This window comes from Rhyacophila brunnea, unplaced genomic scaffold, assembly GCF_057557595.1.
Source record: "Rhyacophila brunnea isolate RB1 unplaced genomic scaffold, BYU_Rbru_1.0 scaffold_136, whole genome shotgun sequence".
In the NCBI taxonomy this organism is placed as follows: domain Eukaryota; kingdom Metazoa; phylum Arthropoda; class Insecta; order Trichoptera; family Rhyacophilidae; genus Rhyacophila; species Rhyacophila brunnea.
The window spans coordinates 1-7,060 of record NW_028232792.1 but is presented as its reverse complement, the minus strand read 5'-3'; positions in this window follow the sequence as shown (position 1 = coordinate 7,060).

The window sequence follows — 7,060 nt, the reverse complement described above, 5'->3', positions numbered from 1 at the left end:
GTTAGGTTAGGTTAGGTTAGGTTAGGTTAGGTTAGGTTAGGTTAGGTTAGGTTAGGTTAGGTTAGGTTAGGTTAGGTTAGGTTAGGTTAGGTTAGGTTAGGTTAGGTTAGGTTAGGTTAGGTTAGGTTAGGTTAGGTTAGGTTAGGTTAGGTTAGGTTAGGTTAGGTTAGGTTAGGTTAGGTTAGGTTAGGTTAGGTTAGGTTAGGTTAGGTTAGGTTAGGTTAGGTTAGGTTAGGTTAGGTTAGGTTAGGTTAGGTTAGGTTAGGTTAGGTTAGGTTAGGTTAGGTTAGGTTAGGTTAGGTTAGGTTAGGTTAGGTTAGGTTAGGTTAGGTTAGGTTAGGTTAGGTTAGGTTAGGTTAGGTTAGGTTAGGTTAGGTTAGGTTAGGTTAGGTTAGGTTAGGTTAGGTTAGGTTAGGTTAGGTTAGGTTAGGTTAGGTTAGGTTAGGTTAGGTTAGGTTAGGTTAGGTTAGGTTAGGTTAGGTTAGGTTAGGTTAGGTTAGGTTAGGTTAGGTTAGGTTAGGTTAGGTTAGGTTAGGTTAGGTTAGGTTAGGTTAGGTTAGGTTAGGTTAGGTTAGGTTAGGTTAGGTTAGGTTAGGTTAGGTTAGGTTAGGTTAGGTTAGGTTAGGTTAGGTTAGGTTAGGTTAGGTTAGGTTAGGTTAGGTTAGGTTAGGTTAGGTTAGGTTAGGTTAGGTTAGGTTAGGTTAGGTTAGGTTAGGTTAGGTTAGGTTAGGTTAGGTTAGGTTAGGTTAGGTTAGGTTAGGTTAGGTTAGGTTAGGTTAGGTTAGGTTAGGTTAGGTTAGGTTAGGTTAGGTTAGGTTAGGTTAGGTTAGGTTAGGTTAGGTTAGGTTAGGTTAGGTTAGGTTAGGTTAGGTTAGGTTAGGTTAGGTTAGGTTAGGTTAGGTTAGGTTAGGTTAGGTTAGGTTAGGTTAGGTTAGGTTAGGTTAGGTTAGGTTAGGTTAGGTTAGGTTAGGTTAGGTTAGGTTAGGTTAGGTTAGGTTAGGTTAGGTTAGGTTAGGTTAGGTTAGGTTAGGTTAGGTTAGGTTAGGTTAGGTTAGGTTAGGTTAGGTTAGGTTAGGTTAGGTTAGGTTAGGTTAGGTTAGGTTAGGTTAGGTTAGGTTAGGTTAGGTTAGGTTAGGTTAGGTTAGGTTAGGTTAGGTTAGGTTAGGTTAGGTTAGGTTAGGTTAGGTTAGGTTAGGTTAGGTTAGGTTAGGTTAGGTTAGGTTAGGTTAGGTTAGGTTAGGTTAGGTTAGGTTAGGTTAGGTTAGGTTAGGTTAGGTTAGGTTAGGTTAGGTTAGGTTAGGTTAGGTTAGGTTAGGTTAGGTTAGGTTAGGTTAGGTTAGGTTAGGTTAGGTTAGGTTAGGTTAGGTTAGGTTAGGTTAGGTTAGGTTAGGTTAGGTTAGGTTAGGTTAGGTTAGGTTAGGTTAGGTTAGGTTAGGTTAGGTTAGGTTAGGTTAGGTTAGGTTAGGTTAGGTTAGGTTAGGTTAGGTTAGGTTAGGTTAGGTTAGGTTAGGTTAGGTTAGGTTAGGTTAGGTTAGGTTAGGTTAGGTTAGGTTAGGTTAGGTTAGGTTAGGTTAGGTTAGGTTAGGTTAGGTTAGGTTAGGTTAGGTTAGGTTAGGTTAGGTTAGGTTAGGTTAGGTTAGGTTAGGTTAGGTTAGGTTAGGTTAGGTTAGGTTAGGTTAGGTTAGGTTAGGTTAGGTTAGGTTAGGTTAGGTTAGGTTAGGTTAGGTTAGGTTAGGTTAGGTTAGGTTAGGTTAGGTTAGGTTAGGTTAGGTTAGGTTAGGTTAGGTTAGGTTAGGTTAGGTTAGGTTAGGTTAGGTTAGGTTAGGTTAGGTTAGGTTAGGTTAGGTTAGGTTAGGTTAGGTTAGGTTAGGTTAGGTTAGGTTAGGTTAGGTTAGGTTAGGTTAGGTTAGGTTAGGTTAGGTTAGGTTAGGTTAGGTTAGGTTAGGTTAGGTTAGGTTAGGTTAGGTTAGGTTAGGTTAGGTTAGGTTAGGTTAGGTTAGGTTAGGTTAGGTTAGGTTAGGTTAGGTTAGGTTAGGTTAGGTTAGGTTAGGTTAGGTTAGGTTAGGTTAGGTTAGGTTAGGTTAGGTTAGGTTAGGTTAGGTTAGGTTAGGTTAGGTTAGGTTAGGTTAGGTTAGGTTAGGTTAGGTTAGGTTAGGTTAGGTTAGGTTAGGTTAGGTTAGGTTAGGTTAGGTTAGGTTAGGTTAGGTTAGGTTAGGTTAGGTTAGGTTAGGTTAGGTTAGGTTAGGTTAGGTTAGGTTAGGTTAGGTTAGGTTAGGTTAGGTTAGGTTAGGTTAGGTTAGGTTAGGTTAGGTTAGGTTAGGTTAGGTTAGGTTAGGTTAGGTTAGGTTAGGTTAGGTTAGGTTAGGTTAGGTTAGGTTAGGTTAGGTTAGGTTAGGTTAGGTTAGGTTAGGTTAGGTTAGGTTAGGTTAGGTTAGGTTAGGTTAGGTTAGGTTAGGTTAGGTTAGGTTAGGTTAGGTTAGGTTAGGTTAGGTTAGGTTAGGTTAGGTTAGGTTAGGTTAGGTTAGGTTAGGTTAGGTTAGGTTAGGTTAGGTTAGGTTAGGTTAGGTTAGGTTAGGTTAGGTTAGGTTAGGTTAGGTTAGGTTAGGTTAGGTTAGGTTAGGTTAGGTTAGGTTAGGTTAGGTTAGGTTAGGTTAGGTTAGGTTAGGTTAGGTTAGGTTAGGTTAGGTTAGGTTAGGTTAGGTTAGGTTAGGTTAGGTTAGGTTAGGTTAGGTTAGGTTAGGTTAGGTTAGGTTAGGTTAGGTTAGGTTAGGTTAGGTTAGGTTAGGTTAGGTTAGGTTAGGTTAGGTTAGGTTAGGTTAGGTTAGGTTAGGTTAGGTTAGGTTAGGTTAGGTTAGGTTAGGTTAGGTTAGGTTAGGTTAGGTTAGGTTAGGTTAGGTTAGGTTAGGTTAGGTTAGGTTAGGTTAGGTTAGGTTAGGTTAGGTTAGGTTAGGTTAGGTTAGGTTAGGTTAGGTTAGGTTAGGTTAGGTTAGGTTAGGTTAGGTTAGGTTAGGTTAGGTTAGGTTAGGTTAGGTTAGGTTAGGTTAGGTTAGGTTAGGTTAGGTTAGGTTAGGTTAGGTTAGGTTAGGTTAGGTTAGGTTAGGTTAGGTTAGGTTAGGTTAGGTTAGGTTAGGTTAGGTTAGGTTAGGTTAGGTTAGGTTAGGTTAGGTTAGGTTAGGTTAGGTTAGGTTAGGTTAGGTTAGGTTAGGTTAGGTTAGGTTAGGTTAGGTTAGGTTAGGTTAGGTTAGGTTAGGTTAGGTTAGGTTAGGTTAGGTTAGGTTAGGTTAGGTTAGGTTAGGTTAGGTTAGGTTAGGTTAGGTTAGGTTAGGTTAGGTTAGGTTAGGTTAGGTTAGGTTAGGTTAGGTTAGGTTAGGTTAGGTTAGGTTAGGTTAGGTTAGGTTAGGTTAGGTTAGGTTAGGTTAGGTTAGGTTAGGTTAGGTTAGGTTAGGTTAGGTTAGGTTAGGTTAGGTTAGGTTAGGTTAGGTTAGGTTAGGTTAGGTTAGGTTAGGTTAGGTTAGGTTAGGTTAGGTTAGGTTAGGTTAGGTTAGGTTAGGTTAGGTTAGGTTAGGTTAGGTTAGGTTAGGTTAGGTTAGGTTAGGTTAGGTTAGGTTAGGTTAGGTTAGGTTAGGTTAGGTTAGGTTAGGTTAGGTTAGGTTAGGTTAGGTTAGGTTAGGTTAGGTTAGGTTAGGTTAGGTTAGGTTAGGTTAGGTTAGGTTAGGTTAGGTTAGGTTAGGTTAGGTTAGGTTAGGTTAGGTTAGGTTAGGTTAGGTTAGGTTAGGTTAGGTTAGGTTAGGTTAGGTTAGGTTAGGTTAGGTTAGGTTAGGTTAGGTTAGGTTAGGTTAGGTTAGGTTAGGTTAGGTTAGGTTAGGTTAGGTTAGGTTAGGTTAGGTTAGGTTAGGTTAGGTTAGGTTAGGTTAGGTTAGGTTAGGTTAGGTTAGGTTAGGTTAGGTTAGGTTAGGTTAGGTTAGGTTAGGTTAGGTTAGGTTAGGTTAGGTTAGGTTAGGTTAGGTTAGGTTAGGTTAGGTTAGGTTAGGTTAGGTTAGGTTAGGTTAGGTTAGGTTAGGTTAGGTTAGGTTAGGTTAGGTTAGGTTAGGTTAGGTTAGGTTAGGTTAGGTTAGGTTAGGTTAGGTTAGGTTAGGTTAGGTTAGGTTAGGTTAGGTTAGGTTAGGTTAGGTTAGGTTAGGTTAGGTTAGGTTAGGTTAGGTTAGGTTAGGTTAGGTTAGGTTAGGTTAGGTTAGGTTAGGTTAGGTTAGGTTAGGTTAGGTTAGGTTAGGTTAGGTTAGGTTAGGTTAGGTTAGGTTAGGTTAGGTTAGGTTAGGTTAGGTTAGGTTAGGTTAGGTTAGGTTAGGTTAGGTTAGGTTAGGTTAGGTTAGGTTAGGTTAGGTTAGGTTAGGTTAGGTTAGGTTAGGTTAGGTTAGGTTAGGTTAGGTTAGGTTAGGTTAGGTTAGGTTAGGTTAGGTTAGGTTAGGTTAGGTTAGGTTAGGTTAGGTTAGGTTAGGTTAGGTTAGGTTAGGTTAGGTTAGGTTAGGTTAGGTTAGGTTAGGTTAGGTTAGGTTAGGTTAGGTTAGGTTAGGTTAGGTTAGGTTAGGTTAGGTTAGGTTAGGTTAGGTTAGGTTAGGTTAGGTTAGGTTAGGTTAGGTTAGGTTAGGTTAGGTTAGGTTAGGTTAGGTTAGGTTAGGTTAGGTTAGGTTAGGTTAGGTTAGGTTAGGTTAGGTTAGGTTAGGTTAGGTTAGGTTAGGTTAGGTTAGGTTAGGTTAGGTTAGGTTAGGTTAGGTTAGGTTAGGTTAGGTTAGGTTAGGTTAGGTTAGGTTAGGTTAGGTTAGGTTAGGTTAGGTTAGGTTAGGTTAGGTTAGGTTAGGTTAGGTTAGGTTAGGTTAGGTTAGGTTAGGTTAGGTTAGGTTAGGTTAGGTTAGGTTAGGTTAGGTTAGGTTAGGTTAGGTTAGGTTAGGTTAGGTTAGGTTAGGTTAGGTTAGGTTAGGTTAGGTTAGGTTAGGTTAGGTTAGGTTAGGTTAGGTTAGGTTAGGTTAGGTTAGGTTAGGTTAGGTTAGGTTAGGTTAGGTTAGGTTAGGTTAGGTTAGGTTAGGTTAGGTTAGGTTAGGTTAGGTTAGGTTAGGTTAGGTTAGGTTAGGTTAGGTTAGGTTAGGTTAGGTTAGGTTAGGTTAGGTTAGGTTAGGTTAGGTTAGGTTAGGTTAGGTTAGGTTAGGTTAGGTTAGGTTAGGTTAGGTTAGGTTAGGTTAGGTTAGGTTAGGTTAGGTTAGGTTAGGTTAGGTTAGGTTAGGTTAGGTTAGGTTAGGTTAGGTTAGGTTAGGTTAGGTTAGGTTAGGTTAGGTTAGGTTAGGTTAGGTTAGGTTAGGTTAGGTTAGGTTAGGTTAGGTTAGGTTAGGTTAGGTTAGGTTAGGTTAGGTTAGGTTAGGTTAGGTTAGGTTAGGTTAGGTTAGGTTAGGTTAGGTTAGGTTAGGTTAGGTTAGGTTAGGTTAGGTTAGGTTAGGTTAGGTTAGGTTAGGTTAGGTTAGGTTAGGTTAGGTTAGGTTAGGTTAGGTTAGGTTAGGTTAGGTTAGGTTAGGTTAGGTTAGGTTAGGTTAGGTTAGGTTAGGTTAGGTTAGGTTAGGTTAGGTTAGGTTAGGTTAGGTTAGGTTAGGTTAGGTTAGGTTAGGTTAGGTTAGGTTAGGTTAGGTTAGGTTAGGTTAGGTTAGGTTAGGTTAGGTTAGGTTAGGTTAGGTTAGGTTAGGTTAGGTTAGGTTAGGTTAGGTTAGGTTAGGTTAGGTTAGGTTAGGTTAGGTTAGGTTAGGTTAGGTTAGGTTAGGTTAGGTTAGGTTAGGTTAGGTTAGGTTAGGTTAGGTTAGGTTAGGTTAGGTTAGGTTAGGTTAGGTTAGGTTAGGTTAGGTTAGGTTAGGTTAGGTTAGGTTAGGTTAGGTTAGGTTAGGTTAGGTTAGGTTAGGTTAGGTTAGGTTAGGTTAGGTTAGGTTAGGTTAGGTTAGGTTAGGTTAGGTTAGGTTAGGTTAGGTTAGGTTAGGTTAGGTTAGGTTAGGTTAGGTTAGGTTAGGTTAGGTTAGGTTAGGTTAGGTTAGGTTAGGTTAGGTTAGGTTAGGTTAGGTTAGGTTAGGTTAGGTTAGGTTAGGTTAGGTTAGGTTAGGTTAGGTTAGGTTAGGTTAGGTTAGGTTAGGTTAGGTTAGGTTAGGTTAGGTTAGGTTAGGTTAGGTTAGGTTAGGTTAGGTTAGGTTAGGTTAGGTTAGGTTAGGTTAGGTTAGGTTAGGTTAGGTTAGGTTAGGTTAGGTTAGGTTAGGTTAGGTTAGGTTAGGTTAGGTTAGGTTAGGTTAGGTTAGGTTAGGTTAGGTTAGGTTAGGTTAGGTTAGGTTAGGTTAGGTTAGGTTAGGTTAGGTTAGGTTAGGTTAGGTTAGGTTAGGTTAGGTTAGGTTAGGTTAGGTTAGGTTAGGTTAGGTTAGGTTAGGTTAGGTTAGGTTAGGTTAGGTTAGGTTAGGTTAGGTTAGGTTAGGTTAGAGTTAGGTTAGGTTAGGTTAGGTTAGGTTAGGTTAGGTTAGGTTAGGTTAGGTTAGGTTAGGTTAGGTTAGGTTAGGTTAGGTTAGGTTAGGTTAGGTTAGGTTAGGTTAGGTTAGGTTAGGTTAGGTTAGGTTAGGTTAGGTTAGGTTAGGTTAGGTTAGGTTAGGTTAGGTTAGGTTAGGTTAGGTTAGGTTAGGTTAGGTTAGGTTAGGTTAGGTTAGGTTAGGTTAGGTTAGGTTAGGTTAGGTTAGGTTAGGTTAGGTTAGGTTAGGTTAGGTTAGGTTAGGTTAGGTTAGGTTAGGTTAGGTTAGGTTAGGTTAGGTTAGGTTAGGTTAGGTTAGGTTAGGTTAGGTTAGGTTAGGTTAGGTTAGGTTAGGTTAGGTTAGGTTAGGTTAGGTTAGGTTAGGTTAGGTTAGGTTAGGTTAGGTTAGGTTAGGTTAGGTTAGGTTAGGTTAGGTTAGGTTAGGTTAGGTTAGGTTAGGTTAGGTTAGGTTAGGTTAGGTTAGGTTAGGTTAGGTTAGGTTAGGTTAGGTTAGGTTAGGTTAGGTTAGGTTAGGTTAGGTTA